Source organism: Cervus canadensis, chromosome 15 (assembly GCF_019320065.1).
Source record: "Cervus canadensis isolate Bull #8, Minnesota chromosome 15, ASM1932006v1, whole genome shotgun sequence".
NCBI lineage: Eukaryota > Metazoa > Chordata > Mammalia > Artiodactyla > Cervidae > Cervus > Cervus canadensis.
In genome coordinates this window covers 7,219,124-7,236,194 of record NC_057400.1, presented here as the reverse complement: position 1 = coordinate 7,236,194, position 17,071 = coordinate 7,219,124, and the positions used below count along the sequence as shown (strand labels likewise).

Here is a 17,071-nt window from a genome sequence, read left to right as displayed (position 1 = left end):
TTGGATTTTATTATATGTCTTTGTCTCCTCATTTAATGTTCTCAGAATTTCTTTTTATTTGTATTTTACAAAAACATGGGTCTATGAAGACTGGTCCTTCCACCCCAGGCAGTTTGAGAAGCACTGATGTAGGATTCAGGGAGTCCCATTTTCCAGTGATGTTCTGTTACTTCCAGTGCCTGTCCAAATGGGAGCTGGGGGTCTCAACTCTGTTGCACAGCAGGATCACCGTGGGAGCTAAAAAAATACCTACATCCATATCTAAAGAGAAGCCTGGGATCCACCCCAATCAATTAAGTAAGCTTGGAGGTGGGGTCAGGGTAGGGCAAGGCTCCTATGTTTATTTAAAAATGCCCTTGATGTTTCTAATGTGTGACCAGGGATGAGAATCCTTAACGTGGGCCATAGCTGATCAAGCAGCGCAGGTTGAATGAATGTTTAAACATGTCAGCCAGCCACCAGCAGGCATTTATCACACCCCTGAACCACCCCTGAAAGTGCTGTCCCAGGTGCTCAGTAACAGACTGCAAAGGCACAAAGATTAACCCAGATTTTCTAATGTGATGTGAAAGCCTCTATGGACAAAACCAACATATATTAAAAAAAAAAAAAAAAAAAAAGATAAACCCAGTAAACCCACAGGATTCATCTACAAATTCATCTACACTTAACACTCCATGTGGGAATGGAGTCCCTTTTTCCCCCCTTAAAGCAGTTTATGCAATAATACTCCACCTAATGGGAGATCACTGAGGCTGGGGCTGCCATTTGGTCCAAGATGCCACTAGATGTCACTCAAGGTCCCTCAGGCTTCCCTCTGCCCAGCCTTCAATTCCTCACTGGATCATTTTCCTCTCCAGGCCTGTGCCTGTAGCCCACAGCTCTGAGTGAGCCATGGACAGGTAAGGACAAAATGTTCTCATCCTCTGACCTGCTTTCTGCTATCCCTGGCACCCCAGGCCCACCTCGTTCATTCATTGACTCAAGAAGAATAACCAAGGGCTGATTATATCTCAGACATTAGGTCAGGCTATGATGAAATAATGGTGACACAGCCAGGGTGCCCGCACTCATGGGGTTTAATCTATGAAAGCACGTCTCAGACTAATTAGTATTGTTTGTGTGCTTATTCATTCTCCCCCAGCTAGAGGCTCTCACACCTTTTTGACCAGTACATCCAAAATAGGAAAGAGATTTCACATCAAAATTCACATACACACAAACATAAACCTAAAGTTTCACAGTCCCATGTTTACCTTCACTTTGTGTGATGCATTCTGTTTTCTTGTCTACTCTAGTTCATTTCTCTTTTCAAAATCCACTAAATTGATTTCAAAACCCTCTGATGAGTCACAATATAAGAATGAAAAATTCTTGCCTTGAGGGCAAGGGCCACCTCTTACCAGTGGCTCTCAAATAGTATGTGAGCAATGCATGTGTTTTTAAGTAAATGAAAATTATGAGAACTAATTTGCGTTAATATTTACATTAAAAAGACTTACAGGTTAAGCGACTTATGGATGATCAGTGTTCTATGCATTCATACTTACAAAGATTATATTCACCTACATCTACTATACATCTACAAATAATTTTTTTCAGATAATATATAGATCCTAAACTAGGCACACCGTATATGCTATTAATGCAATTTGATATTTTAGTCAAGATCTGGGGCTTGTATATTTTATTATTTTTCTTTTTATAAAACTTATTTTATTGAAGTATAGTTGATTTATAATGTGTTCGTTTCTGCTGTGCAGCAAAGTGATTCAGTTACACACACATATATACATTCTTTTATATTGTGTTCCGCGATGGTTTATCACAGCACATTGAATAAAGTTCCCTGGGCTATAAGGCAGGGACTTTGTTGGGTATCCATTGTATACATACGAGTTTGCACCCGCTTGTCTCAAACTCCACCTCGTTCCCTTCCCCATACCCTCTCCCCCTCAGCAACCACACTTTTGTTCTTCATGTTTCATAGATAAGTTCATTTGTGTTATCCTTTAGATTTCACATGTAAGTGATGTCATATGATATTTGTCTTTCTCTGTCTGACTTACTTCACTTAGTATGATAATCTCTAGGTCCATCCACGTTGTTGCAAATGGTATCATTTCATTCTTTTTTATGACTAAGTAGTGTTCCATGGTATATATGTACCACATCTTCTTTATCCATTCACCTGTCCATGGACACTCAAGTTTCTTCCATGTCTTAGCCTCTGAATAGTCTGGCTATGAACATGGAGGTGCATGATGCCCATAGTGGCATTGCCAGATCACATGGCAGCTCTATTTTTATTTTGTTTTTAGAAACCTCCATACTGTACTCCATAGTGGCTGCACCAGTTTACATTTCCACCAACAGTGTAGGAGGTTTCCCTTTCCTCCACATCCTCTCCAGCATTTATTGTTTGTAGACTTTTTAATGATGGCTGTTCTGACGGGTGTGAAGCAGTACCTTCATTGTAATTTTGATTTGCATTTCTTTAATAATTAGTGACATTGAGCATCTTTTCACGTGCCTCTTGGTCACCTGTATGTCTTCTTTGAAGAAATGTCTATTTAGGTCTTCTAGGGGGCTCAAATATTTTAAAATCATACAAGTAAAGTATGTTCATTTTGGAAAAAAAGTTAGAAGAAATTCATGCCTTCAGATGTTATAACTTATTAGAAACTCTAATAGCTAAAAAGTTTGATATTAGACATGGTGACTCCTAGAGAAATAGTTTTCAAAGATGATCACAACCTCATGCACAGGGTCACTGCGTGAATACATAGCTGACATGGTGAAAGAGACTTTGCCAATGTGATTAAATGAAGGCTCTTGAGATGGGGACATGGTCCTGTGTTGTGTGGGTGGATCCAGTGTAATCACAAGGGTCTCTATAAGAGAGAGGCAAGAGGGCTTTAGAAGAGAGAGAAGGAAACGAGACACAGGGATCTGAAGATGCTAGGCTGCTGCTTGTGAAGATGGACGAAAGGGCCATGTGACTTCTAGAAGCTGGAAAAGACAAGGAAAGAGATTCTCCCCTGGACCCTCCAGAGGCACACAGCATGTTGATCCATTATGGATAATTCTTATGTCCAGAACTACAGTTTAATAAATTTGTGTTTTAAGCCACTAAAGTTGCAGTAATTTGTTATAGCATCAAGAGGAAACTTATACAGAGGAAAGATAGTTAGCTCTGTGCAGTAAACTAAAAAAATCCCCAATTCAAAATTTTGAATTTAGTATTTGAAAAAAGAAATTTACTCTGTGTGTGTGTGTGTGTAACGGATTATTCAACAAGGTAACAGTGAGACAACTAGAAAACCATTAAAAAATTAAGCAGGATCCCCCCCACCTCGCTCCCCCAAATTAAGCAGAATCCCTACTTACACCAGAATTTTTCCTTACACCAGAATTATTTCCAGATGGGTCAAGACTTAAGTATTAAAAAAAAAAAAACCTAAAAGTACTAGAAGAAAAAATTTTTTTCTTTTGTTGTTGTTTATTTTGGACTGAGGCGAATACAAAACCTAGAAATGATAAAGAAGAGATTAATAATAACTCACACATAGTTGATGGGTGCAACTGGTAATCAAGTCTTGGCAATACTTGTCAAAATTAAACATATTCATATACTTCAAGCCAGCAATTGTATTTCCAGAAATTTGAAAGAAACGCTTTTATTTATGTACAAAGCCTTGTCATGAAAATGTTCTTTCCAGCATTGTATGTCTTAGGAAAGAACCAAAAATGGTCTAAATGCTCCCCACCTTCATTTTTGACTATGCTGGATCCTAGTTCCTTGAACCTGTGCCCCCTACATTGGGAGCTCCTAGTCTTAACCACTGGACCACCAGGGAAGTCCCTAAATGCCCAATAAAGAAGATTAAATACACTATGATGCAGCCCTTAGAAAGAATGACACATATCCATCAATAGGTTCTATTAAGAACATTTTTAAGTAAAATATAGCTAGTATGGAAAAAAGACATTGATTGTAGTTAGGGGGAAAAGATATTGACTAAGCTTACAGATGCAGAGAAAATTCTGGAAGCACACACAAGAAGCTGTGAATACTGCTTACCTTTGGATGCTGGAGCTGGGAGTAGGAGAAAGTCTTTGATTTTTAAAATGTTACATTTTTCTGTATAGTTCTTGATCCCAAGGATTGCTAACATGAATCTTTTTCTGCTATAGAAAGGAAGGAAGGGAGGGAGAAAGAAGAAAGAAAGAGAAGGGGAAGAAGGAAGGAAGGAGGGAAAAGACAGATTGAGAAAGAAAGCAGGAAAAAAGAAAGGAAGGAAGGAAAGGAGGGAAGGAAGAAGAAAAGAAAGAATAAGAAAGAATTGCTGGCAAGTGAAGAGGAAGCAGGTTATATCTAAAGAGTGACCAATCTGGGTCACCTGCCTCAGAGATACATGTTATATAATTTTTAAAAATAAATACCTATTTTTAAAAAGTACATTCAGAGGAGCTCTATGGTTTTTTTTTTTTTTTCTTTTTCTTTTTACTGGAGTATAATTGCTTGACAATATTGTGTTAGTTTCTGCTGTACAGCAAAGTGAATCAGCGATGTGTATACTTATATCCCCTCCCTCTTGAACTTTCCCCCCACTGCCCCACCCCTACCCCTCATACCACCCATCTAGGTGGTCACAGAACCCTGAACTGCAAAGGGGCTCCACGACTAAAGCAAGCCCAAGCCATCGAATTCTAAACTTCCCGGGAAAACGTGTGACACTTCAAAGGTTTAAGTCTAAATTTGTTTGTCTTATTTTGCTTTGCTTCAAGTTATGTCTGAAGATTCCAGACAGATGAAAGAATGAAATTGTCCAGCTAAGCCAGACAGATATCCAGTTAAGGTCACATGTCAGAGACCAGGTGTTTGAAACCCTGTTTTCCTTGTATGACCCACCTCACCAGCTTAGGTGACAAAACCGGGTCACTTTAAGTCACGTGTTTTTAATGTTAAAATTCATACCACTCTGAGTTCCACCCAGCAAGCCGAGTCCAGCTTTCCATGGGGTTGTCTTCCTCAGAAATCCCCAGTGACCCAAGAGTTTATCATTCTTCCAAAGGGGTCCTCCCAAGTTGATGGGGAGGCTGGGGTGGGGGGAGACAGTGGCTGGTGAGTTGGCCACAGGGCCTGATCAAAGCTCCTTCTCTGCTGCCTGGCAGCTGCCAGAGGTCACTGCCACAGCCCAGGCAGGCTGGCTTGGCTGCACAAGCTAGAACGGATGCCTTTTCCATTCTGGCTATAGCTACCGGGGGTTGGGAGTCAGTCACACAGTGAGAGGCCAGTCCTTTCTGCCAACACTCTCCAAGTGTGGACACAACCCTTGCTCCTCACTCCCAAAGCACAGCCAAGAGCAGGCACAGACAAAGGGGAAAAGTCACAGTCAACAGCATTGTCTGCCAATATCTAGGAATGTTTGCTGCCACTTTGAACTGAAAAAAAAAAGTCTTGCTAACTCTCAATGTAGTATTAAATTATTTAGATTATGTTTCTTTGTTTTGTGTAAACATAAGTTTAGGTATAAAGCCCTCATTCTCATAGCCCTTCTACATCTATAAAATGACAAGTTTGAACATTTGATTAATAAAGTTAAAAATTCAATTAATGTTAAGTATGTAATGTAAATGATGTTTTGCTGAAATTAAATTTTTTTTGTGTATGATGAGACTATGAAACTCACTGCTGTGGTAGGGTCTATTTTTTTTAAATTTTTATACTGAAATATAGTTGATTTACAATGTTGTATTAGATTCAGGTATACAGCAAACTGGTTTAGTTATACATATTCGCATACCCTTTTCAGGTTCTTTTCCCATATAGGTTATTACAGAGTATTGAGTAGAGTTCCTTGTGCCTTACAGTAGGACCTTGTTGTTTATCTGTTTTATGTATAGTAGTGTGTATGTGTTAATCCCCACCTCCTAATTTATCCTTCTGCCCCACTGGTATTGGCTTTTTTAGACATACTTATAAGTGACTTAATAATTCCAAAATTCTTCTCTATTTGAATATCTGTGAAACTTCTGCACAGTGTACCATGAGGAGTATCAATAACCTCAGATATGCAGATGACACCACCCTTATGGCAGAAAGCATCACTCTTGATGAAAGTGAAAGAGGACAATGAAAAAGTTGGCTTAAAACTCAACATTCAGAAAACTAAGATCATGGCATCCGGTACCATCACTTCATGCAAATAGATGGGAAAACAGTGGAAACAGTGAGAGACTATTTTTTGGGCTCCAAAATCACTGCAGATGGTGACTGAAGCCATGAAATTAAAAGATACTTGTTCCTTGGAAGAAAACTTGTGACCAACCTAGACAGCATATTAAAAAGCAGAGACATTACTTTGTCAACAAAGGTCCATCTAGTCAAAGCTATGGTTTGTCCAGAAGTCATGTATGGATGTGAGAGTTGGACTATAAAGAAAGCTGAATGCCAAAGAATTGATGCTTTTGAACTGTGGTGTTGGAGAAGACTTTTGAGAGTCCCTTGGACTGCAAGGAGATCCAACCAGTCAATCCTAAAGGAAATCAGTCCTGAATATTCATTGGAAAGACTGATGCTAAAGCTGAAACTCCAATACTTTGGCCACCTGATGCAAAGAACTGACTCATTGGAAAAGACCTTGCTGTTGGGAAAGATTGAAGGCGGGAGGAGAATGGGACAACAGAGGATGAGATGGTTGGATAGCATCACTGACTTGATGGACAAGAGTTTGAGTAAACTCTGGGCACTGATGATCGACAGGGAGGCTTGGTGTGCTGCAGTCCATGGGGTCGCAAAGAGTTGGACACAACAGAGCAACTGAACTGAACTGAACTGAACCATGAGGACACTCGACCATCTCCTAGTTAGGCTGTCGTGTCTACAAAGAGTATTCTATTTTTTTATCATTAGCTCAAGAAAATACAAGTTATAATTCTTGGTGCCAAATACAAAATCAAATGCCAGCATTTGATGACAAGGTGGTCATCAAAATGATCCAGAATAGGCATCGATTAATTTTTTTAAAGATTATAATTTAAATAAAAACAAACATTTATCCATTTTGATAGAGAATTTGCAGATGGTATGATTCAATGTATATGAAATGCCCAGAGTAGGTGAATACCTAGAGGCAGAAAGTAGATTAGTGGTTGTCAGGGGCTAGGGGAGGAGGGAATGAGGAGTGACTGCTAATGGGTATGGGATTTCATTTTGGGGTGATGAAAATATTCCAGAATTAGGTAGGGGTGATGGCTGTACAACCTTGCAAACATACCAAAAAGCACTGTAGTATGTGAATTATAACTCAATTTTTAAAAAGTGACTTCACAGTTTTCCTAAAGAATAGTAGATAGATAGTCCATTTACCTAAAGGACTCATCCTGTGGCGTTTTCCAAAACAAAGGGCATCCCCCTCCTGCCTCTCCAATCTTGAGACTCCAGTTATATTACAATCAAGATTTCTGTTTGTATAGAAGGTCACTGTGCTTTATGGATGAGGGTAGGCAGAATGGGCTGAGGGAGAAGGTCTGGAGATATGAAGGTTAGTTGAAGGACTAGTTACAAAGCTCTACAGGACATCAATAAACACAAATTCAGATCAGATGAGTGTCACTCAGAGACACAGCAGTTTACCAGGTTTGAAGCTGAGTAAGAGACCAGTCTGTCTCAAGTACCTTCTCCAATTCCCACCAATTAAAGATTTAAGCATTTCATTCTCTTAACAAACTTTTTTGACACCGGGCAATGTCACTGTCACCCGGCATCAGAGGGGATACAAAGATGACCAAGACAAGATCCTTGACTCCAGTAGCTCCCCATGAATAGTGGCGATAAAACCCGCACAGGGATAAGTATCCTATAATAAAAAGAACACTGTAAGATAAGGGAGGTATAAACCTAGAAGTATCACGTCAAAGAGGAAGAAATTCTTACTTCCGGTAGAAGTAAGATCCATTGTTGGAGGATGACTGAGTGTAGACTGGATGGACGTGAAGGGGAGAGCATTTCAGTGGAGGGGACAGTATGAATAAAGCACAGACAACAGAGACACAGAGGCCGGAGAACCTGTCTGGGAAGGAGGAAGGAACCTGGCTGGAACCAAGCTGTGGGGAGGAAAGTCAGAACAACATGGACTGATGGTTTGTCTTTTTAAAACGGAAAAACTGAGCCAGGTGAGAGGGAGAAGAGAGTCCCTAGAAGCTGCAGATTTCACAGACCTATACAGATCTGCAAGGTTTCAGCTTGCAAAAACCATCCCTGATTAGTAAATAGGCCTTTATCGGGTTGGAGGGAAAGTGATTTTTGAAAGAATGTTTCATGAAGGACAGCCCTGATGGGGTGCTGAGGCTAAGAGCGAGGAAGAGCAAGAAGGTGTCTGACGACAGAAGAGGACTCTGACAAAAATGAATGCAAAAATTCCTCCCGCCATCATTTTCACTATTATCCAGCCCACAGGCATTTGTCTCACCTCCAGTAAGTTTGTATCACCAATAAGATTTTAGAATCACCTGGTTAAAAACCCCGGCGTGGTGATAACTGATTCATACACTTGGTTAGCATGAATTAATTTCATATTTAACAGCACACCGTTCCTGGCACACAGAGGCACTCAAACGCTATAAATGAACGTTCTTTGTTTCAGGGTCTATATTTAGGAGAGGAAATCATTCAAATCTGCACCCTAAAACCTGTATCCTTTTTCAGCACTGAAGTTGGGACAACCTGGGGCCAAAAGGTCCGGGTTTCCACTTTAAACTGAGGTTTTTTCCCCCCTCCATCGGCTCCCTCAAGTCTCTAGGTCCAGCGGGGGGAAGGGTCCCAGGTTCAGTAACCAATCGCCGCGGAGCCACGGCGCCCCGCCCATCCTAGCCCCTCCTACCCGCCCAGGTCCCTCCTCCCTCGCACCTGCGCGTCCCCCGCGCTCCGGCTGGTGGGGCCGCTTCCAGCCCGCGCCGGCGGGGAGCGGGGCTCGGCCTCACCTCTCGCGAGATCGCCTCCCGTGGCCGCGGCCGCCGTTCCGAGCGGCTGACTGGCGGCGTCTGCGCAGCCGCCATGTTCGGTTGCTATGCTGTGGCCTGGGAGACGGGGTGTGCTTGAGGGAGGAGGAGGAGACGGAGTAGGAGGAGGAGGAGGAAGAGGAGGAGGCGGCGGCGGCGGCGGGAGGGACTGAGCGCCCATTGCACTCTCACACACAAACGCTGCTTAGGATTGCCGCCCGTTCGCTGTAGCAGCGCCGTTCCGCTCCTCCTCCTCGCGGCCCCACATTGTTCTCTCAGGACTCCAGAGTCCCCGAGGCTGGATTCTGGGCCCCGCTTCGGGGCCCCCACCCCCGCGACATCGCTGCGGGGCTGAATTAGCTCATCCCCGCAGGGAGGTGCGGGAGCGCGCGGCAGCCCCGCAGTATGAGGTGGTGCCGGCGGCTCGGGGCCGTGGCGCGGCCGCTGCGGCGCCGGCTGCTGGGCGGACGCTGACGGAGCCCCGGGGGCGGCGCGGCCGAGCCTCCAGGCTTTTCTTCTCCAGCCCGGAGGACGCGGCTGGGACACGAAGGTAAGAGGCTCCGGGTCCCTGCCGCTTCTCAGCCCTGCGTGGCACGCGAGGCTACTACCTGCGGCCCGCCAGGTGGGGCCGGCTGAAGGCGTGAGGCTGATTTCAAGTCAAGGGGGAAGGATGCTTTTTGCCTACTCCCTTTTTTTGCGGGACCCCTGCTTTCAGCCTCCTGGTGTTTTAGTTGGAATCTCTGTTCTGGGGGAGTCAGGGGAGAACGGATGGAATAGGTGCGGAGATGGAATGTTCCATGGCCCCTAAACTCTAGGTGAGGTTGTAGAATCTTCAGAGTTTTCCATTGCTGATAGGATTCCTTAAAAAAAAAAAAAATTGGCTCCTTTGAAAGCTTCCTACTTGCTGCTTGGGCATACTGTCCTACCCTTGAAGTTTTAAGCCGTTTATGATTCTGCCTTTGCATGCTTGTGTTTAGGAACCTGTAGTTGAGCCAAAAGAAAAAGTTGAGGTGTAGCAAAATAGACATACGGATGCGCTTCCCAGGGTTTCCTTAACATGGAGTAGTTTACAGTGGCACGTATATACGCACGGATGGTTCTGGGAAACTTAGAATGGGAGACTTTATGCCTGGAAGGCATTATACAGTGAACCACAGCGGAGGACAATGTGTATGGGTAAGGTTTTTCAGGCGCTTTTTCTAGGACAGTCTGTGTATCTGCAATATACCAGCTACTGTTAGAATCGGAGATTGGAGTAATATTCGGTTTATGTAACCAAATCTTGGGCCCAGTTGAAACATTATGGTTTAAACCATGTTTATGGAGAAAAAAATCAAAACGCCAAAGTATCCGACTTGTAAAGAAGACTGTGGAACAGTTAGGCCAGGGCATTTTTTATCCTGATTTTTTTGAACCTTAACCCTGTTGCCAGAGGGGAAAAAATACATTTTTTAAGGGGGAAGGAGATGACCTTAAAATAAATGATTGTTCAGAGCCCAAAATATGCTTGATGGAATAGAGCTAGATAGTACATCAGTTAAATCTTGAATTTGAGAAATTCAACCTATAGTTTTTTTTGTTTTTTTTTTAAAGGCTTTTTGTAAGCAAAAGTTTTTCTCTACAGAGCTTTACTAACTCATAGTAGAAGAACGCAATCATTTTGTGGATCCCACCATTTTTTGTCAGAATAAATTTATGCTCCAATTACCACAGAAGCTATTTTTATGTCTCTCTCTCTCTCTTTTTAATGGCACACATATCTTTGTCATCTCTTTTCTTTGAAACATGTGCGTGGTCCCACAATGTCATGATCTTGAGTGATTTTTAAGAAGAGACTGGTGATCTTATTTTTGTATATGGGAGTGTTTGTGACTTAGCTAGCCTATTTTAAACATTTGGCAAGAGATTTTGAAAACAGGGAGCCATCACTATTTTGCAGTTTTATTAATATTGAGTAGGTTAAAGTTAGAAAAGCATAGGTTCCTCAAAAGTAGTTATGGATGAAGATGTGGCTTTCTTATTGCCTGTTTTCCTAGAACCTGCTTAGATTATAGGCTGTGGGTATTGAATTGTTTAAACTTTGTGGTTGTCCCGATTTTCTAATTGAATATCTTTTAAAATATCCCTAGTAACTTTGTTACTTTAAATTTGTGACACCCAATTTCTAATTTAGACTAGGCATAAACCAGCATTGATTGAACACACTTGCTAAAAATACTTTCTGGGTCAGATGTACTTAGAATGCAGCCTCAGGAAAATTCATTTGAACTATTCTACTGTGACCAATGTACACTTCATTATTACAGAAGGGCTTAAAACAATATAGAACTCTCACGATTAGATTTCATCAGTTCAGGCATAGAAGCCTAAACTTTCATGTATTAATATAAAGTACTTCATGTGGGATAGTAACGAAAACTTTTTACAGTGCTTTTTTTTTTAACTTACGTGACTCCCATAGACTTATTAAACTCTGATTTGTGTATTTGAGATACTAATATTTTAATTTCGTCTACTAAACATAATTTAAATTGTGTGATAGTATAGTGTGCAATGTTATCTATTTAGTATTTACTTATGATTTATTCTGAGCTCTTTAAGGGTGGATGCGTCAGTGGTCATGTTTTTAAGTAAATTATCTTTGAGGAACAAAGTAAGAATGACAGATAATTTCAAGGAGACATTGTTACTGTTACTGAGAGGACTCCCTCCTCTCCTCCCCGCATCCCTGGATTAATATGGTCAGTTTTAAACAACAAGGAAGCTTTAAAAATATGTAGAAACCTTGTTTGGTGGATGTTTAAAGACATGTTTTAAAGATGTCCTTTAATTGTTAGTTATTCAAAATGTAAAGTTGGAGACCTCACTAGAAATGGCAAGTCTGTGTGATTTAATGTGGCCAAGTATGATTTGTTGCTTCTAAATAAAATTTAGTATTGGCAGAAATTCACTGATTCCAAGCTGAGTTGAATTTTGTTGTTTTTCTGGGTAATAACATGCATGTTATGAAGTTTTTTATACTCAGTAGTCTAGATTTGTCAAATTAGTTTACTATGTTAAGCTGTGAAGCCTTAAAGATTGGTTTAGTATTCTGGAAATCTTTTTATTGTTTGCCAGAAAAGTATGTGGGAGGAAGGTGTTATTTCTTCCTTTAATATTCGATTAGCACAGATGGTGAGAAAGAATATAGTGAAGAAGTGTAGAATCTTCTCTTAATGCGGAAGTATGGTACCTATGAGGAATATAATTTATTTCTTTTTCATTGGGTAATCAGTCAGTACAGTCATACTTAAAATGGAATGGGAAACTAGAGGGGAAATTTATTACATTCTCCTCCATTTCATTAGAGGTGATTTCCCCCACATTCATTCTTCATTATTCCTAAGCAGAAACACTGGAAGAGAGGTGCAAGTATCTGAAGGAATTGAGGGGAACAGAATGAAAATTAGGCACTGTGGACTATCTTGTGGGAAAGATATTAATTTGGGTGTGTTATGAGTTATTGTATCTCTTAACAAGGAGGTTTTTATAGAGGAATATAAAGGAAAAAGGATCCAGAAGGGACGTGTTTATTGTCTGTTACATGCCAGAAGGGGCTTTTCATGTTATCCCACATAAGCATCAAATATACTTTGTGAGGTAGGGATTATTATCCCCTACTTCTCCTCCCCTCTTCCAAATGGGAGCATGAATAACTTGTCAAGGATCATACTGCTAGTAAGAAGAATTTGACTAGGTTTGTCTGATTCTGAAGCTTATTCTTTAGATCATGTTGTCCAGTTAAACTTTCTGCAGTGGTGGCAGAATTCTTAATCTGCACTGTCAGATGTGGTGGCCATTAACCGTGTGTGGCATAGAGCGAACACTTAAAATGTGATTGTTGTGCCTGAGGACCTAAATTTTAAATTGTATTTAATTTTAATCAGCTTAAATATAAATAATTGGATTTTGCTAGTAACTATAGTATTGGGCAGGACAACTTTAGATCTTGCTACCTAGAAAACCGGAAGTTTTGTTTGTTTTTGGTTTGGGTGTTTTTTCTTTCTTTCTTTTTTTTTTGCCAAGCCTCACTATTCGTCTTGTGGGATATTAGTTCCCCTACCAGGGATCAGAGCCTTACCTCCTGCAGTGAAAGCCCAGAGTCCTAACCACTGGAAAGTGAAAGTCACTCAGTTGTGTCTGACTTATTGGGACCCCATGGACTATACATTCCCTGGAATTCTCTAGGCCAGAATACTGGAGTGGGTAACCCGTTCCACCAAGGGATCTTCCTAATCCAGGGATTGAACCCAGCCAGGTCTGCTGCATTGCAGGCAGATTCTTTTACAGCCTGAGTCACCACGGAACCCCAAGAATACTGGAGTGGGTAACCTATGCCTTCTCCAGGGGATCTTCCTGATCCAGGAATTGAACCTGGGTCTCATGCACTGCAGGCAGATTCTTTACCAACTGAGCTATCAGGGAAGCTCCTAACCACTGGACCGCCAAGGAATTCCCGAAAATCTGAGTTTTGATATTGAATTTGCCACTAGCTTGTATATGACGTTAGTTAAGTTACTTAGTTCATGAGCCTCAATTTAATCCCTTGTGAAAATGAAGAAGATGTTATCACTAAAAGATTATCTCTAGTATCCCTTCTTGCTCTAAAGTTCTTTGATTCTTATTAAAATGTACTGTAGCATTTCATATTTGCAAGCATTATGTCTCAATGAACCCCTTCCCCATATACTCACTCCTTATATAAAAACTTTCGTTTGTTTAGTCAGTTTCTCTTTCTTTCGAAAGAGTATGTTTAAAGCACATAAAGGATAATGGATTATTTTACCCTCAGTTATTTGGCAAAAACATTGTGTTGAACCAAAAGACAGTCCTTTACTTTGAAACAATGTTTGAATCTTTAAAGATCTTATTTTCAGCATGCCACATGGTGGAGGTTTAGTTGCTAAGTTGTGTCTGACTCACGGACTCTTGGGACCCCATGGACTGTAGCCTGCCAGGTTCCTCTGTCCCTGGGATTCTTCAGACAAGAATACTGGAGTGGGTTGCCATTTCCTTCTCCAGGGGATCTTCCCAACCCAGGGATCAAACCCAGGTTTCCTGCATTACAGGCAGATTCTTTACCAACTGAGCTACGAGGAAAGCCCAGTGCCACTTGCCATTTGAGAATATATTACAGTTCTTGTTGCTTATCAGATTAATTGGAATTACTTTGCTTAGCCTTACAGGTTTTCTGCCAACTTCATCTCACTAACCCTGTTTCTCATTTTTGCTTAAAAAGAAAGCATTCTTTTTTCCTCCGCCTTCCCTCGTTTCTTCAGTTTAAACATTCCTGTCTTCAGTTCACGGGGCTTCCCAGGTGGCATTAGTGGTAAAGAACCTGCCTCCTAATGCAGGAGATGTAAGAGATGCAGGTTTGATCCCTGAATTGGGAAGATCCCTTGGAGGTGGGCATGGCAACGCACTCCAGTATTCTTGCTTGGAGAATCCCCATGGTCAGAGGAGCCTGGCGGGCTGCAGTCCATAGGGTCGCACAGGGTTGGACACGACTGAAGTGACTTAGCATGCACGCACATCTCCAGTCCACAAGTCTTCCACAGAATTCACCTTTTTCTGGAAGAATGCTGCTTAATCCAGTCATGATCAGCTTTTGAATCCTAGTAATGAGTACCCTGGTGTTAATATATGATTATTTAGGTATAGTTTCTTGATTTCTTCCTTCTCTTTTAAAAAAAAGTTTTATTTATATTTTTGCCGTGCTGGGTCTTTGGGTGCTGCGGGGCCTTTGCTCTAGTTGCGGTGCTCGGGCTTCTTGTGGTTTCTTGTTGCGGAGCATGACTCTGGGGTGCAAGGGCTGCAGTAGTTGTGGCTCCCAGGCTTTAGAGCACAGGCTCAGTAGTTGTGGTAGATGGGCTTAGTTGCTGTGTGGCATGTGGGATCTTCCTGGATCAGGGATCAAACACGTGTTTCCTGCATTGGCAGGCAGATTCTTTACCACTGAGCCACCAAGGAAGCCCCTAGTGTTCATCTTTCTTAAGTTTTTATATGTTACCTACTGTGTGTCCTTAATAAACATGTTAAAAAATAAAAAATAGGGGTTGTTTCTTCTGTATTGCTTTATGAGTCTAGACCATTTCTCAGCAATGCTGCTTTTAAAAAGTTGCTAATAAAAAAATTATAAATACTATAACAACATTCACCCATAATCACTACTCTAAAAGATATTTTTGTTTCTTTCCAGGCCATTGTCTTATTGTATTTTTTGATATAGTCATATGGTAGAGATAACAATTTTGGAGTTTAATATATTGGAAACATTGCATTGTAGGGAAGAACAATATAGGGAAAAGGTGACAGACTTTGGAGTGAGGGAGATCTGGGTAGGAATCTGGTCTCATAAACCTTGGAAAAACTATGTAACATCTGTGCTTACTTTCTTGTCTATGAATTTAGGATAATAGTACTTGCCCTTGAATTGTTGGGAGGATTAGGATAATATATATAAAGCATCCAGCAGTATTCTTTAAATAGAAGAGATGATCAGTAAATGGTAACATATTATTTCCCCTGTATTCCCATTCTCATCATCATGAATTTAAACAATTGCTTAGACATTCAGGTGATTTATCAATCAGGTGGTTTAGTCTTTTACCTTTTGTTAAATATTTTGGTTGTTCCTAAAGTTTCCACTGTTATAATCTGCAGTGAATATTTTTGTGCTTATAGTTTGTTTGCAGGTTTGTTTCCTCAGTCTAAAACTTAAAACTCTAGGACTAGGATAATGGTTTGAATCTCTCTCTCTGCCAAATCTCTTATATAACGACGGGTGTTCTTGTTTTGGGAAAAATGCTAATTTTGTTATAAAATTATACTTTGTTGTTTTAGTTAATGTATTTTGAAAATTTTGGCTTATTGGGAAATGATATAGTGAACATTTATTTGTGTGTAATTAAACAGACATTTGAATGTTTGTTATAGAGATCACTGGTATACCAGTAAATAAGACATGAATCTTGTCCTTGAGCTCAAATTCTAGGGTGGTAACGTATGTCAACAATTACAATTCAGAGTGACAAGTGTAATAAGATCTGTGGAAAGGAGAGTGGCATTTGAGCAGCGTCTTGAAGGATGAGTTGGGATTGATCTCTGGGTAGAGAGAACAGCATGCGCAAAAAGGCAAGCATGAAAGGATCCATGCATTTAGAGAAGTGGTCTATCATGTGGGTGTTGGCGTCTGATTTTATGTGTGAATCTGCGTGCTTGTATATGTTTGTTGACTGTGGTAGGAAATAAAACCTTGTGAGGGTCCTTGTTTGGGCTGTGAGTGCAATCATATTAAGATCTTTAGAATGGAGCTTCCCAACTGGGGTGCCTTGAATGGCTTATCATTGTGCCAGAGAATAAGATAGCTGTCAGTGTATGTGACCAAAGCACATGGACCCACCAGGGTGGTTTCTTTTGACCTAGAATAATCTCCTTGGCTTGTCCCGGTGAGCTGAAAATTATTTTCTCTGGTGCAAGTTGTGAAAAGCATTGGGAAAAGCACTGTTAGTATTGGAAAGTTTAGGGTACCCACACTTCTGGCATTCTCAGTGTCTGTAACCAAAAATAAAACCAATACCAAACCTTAATATAAAAATGAAGGAAGTCCTGTCAAAGTCCTCATCTCTTCTCCCCTCTCTCCGCCTCCTCCCCCCAGGGATTACTAGGTGATCACTTTCTGTGTGTGTCTGAAGTATCCTTTTGGCTCTCCTGCATGGCTGACGCCCACAGGGGTCTCCTGTCTGCCTGTTGGGAAATCAGCGTTTACATTGGCAGCAATTACAGGTGTTTAAATAAGGAAGGATAAACCTTGACTTCTAAATAATGATGCCAAGATAGAAGGATGGTGCAAAGATGAGGTTAGAAGGAGCAGAGAAACCGGTTAGGATGCTCTTGCAGTAGTCCAGGTGAGAGGTGATAGGAGCCAGAAATGAGGAAATAAAGATGAGGGTGTCAGCCTGGAACTGAAAACTGATGAGGCAGTTTCCTGAGAACTGAGAGTCCATTTGGTTGTAGTGGAAGAGGA

At 41.1% G+C, this 17,071-nt stretch overlaps 1 protein-coding gene and 1 long non-coding RNA gene across 3 annotated transcripts in view; one reads left to right on the top strand and one right to left on the bottom strand.

The window, feature by feature from the left end:
• The window catches only part of LOC122453826, a 48,482-nt gene extending 39,383 nt beyond the window's left edge, over window positions 1–9,099 (bottom strand). Inside the window, exon 1 of the long non-coding RNA XR_006273190.1 lies at window positions 8,915–9,099. This is a non-coding gene — a long non-coding RNA (uncharacterized LOC122453826). The remainder of the gene's footprint in view (window positions 1–8,914) is intronic.
• Window position 9,100: 1 nt separating this feature from the next.
• The window catches only part of PTPN4 (protein tyrosine phosphatase non-receptor type 4), a 190,364-nt gene continuing 182,393 nt past the window's right edge, over window positions 9,101–17,071 (top strand). For both annotated transcript variants that reach the window (XM_043488068.1, XM_043488065.1), the window contains exon 1: window positions 9,101–9,556. The gene's annotated coding sequence lies outside the window, so the exon portion shown is untranslated. The remainder of the gene's footprint in view (window positions 9,557–17,071) is intronic.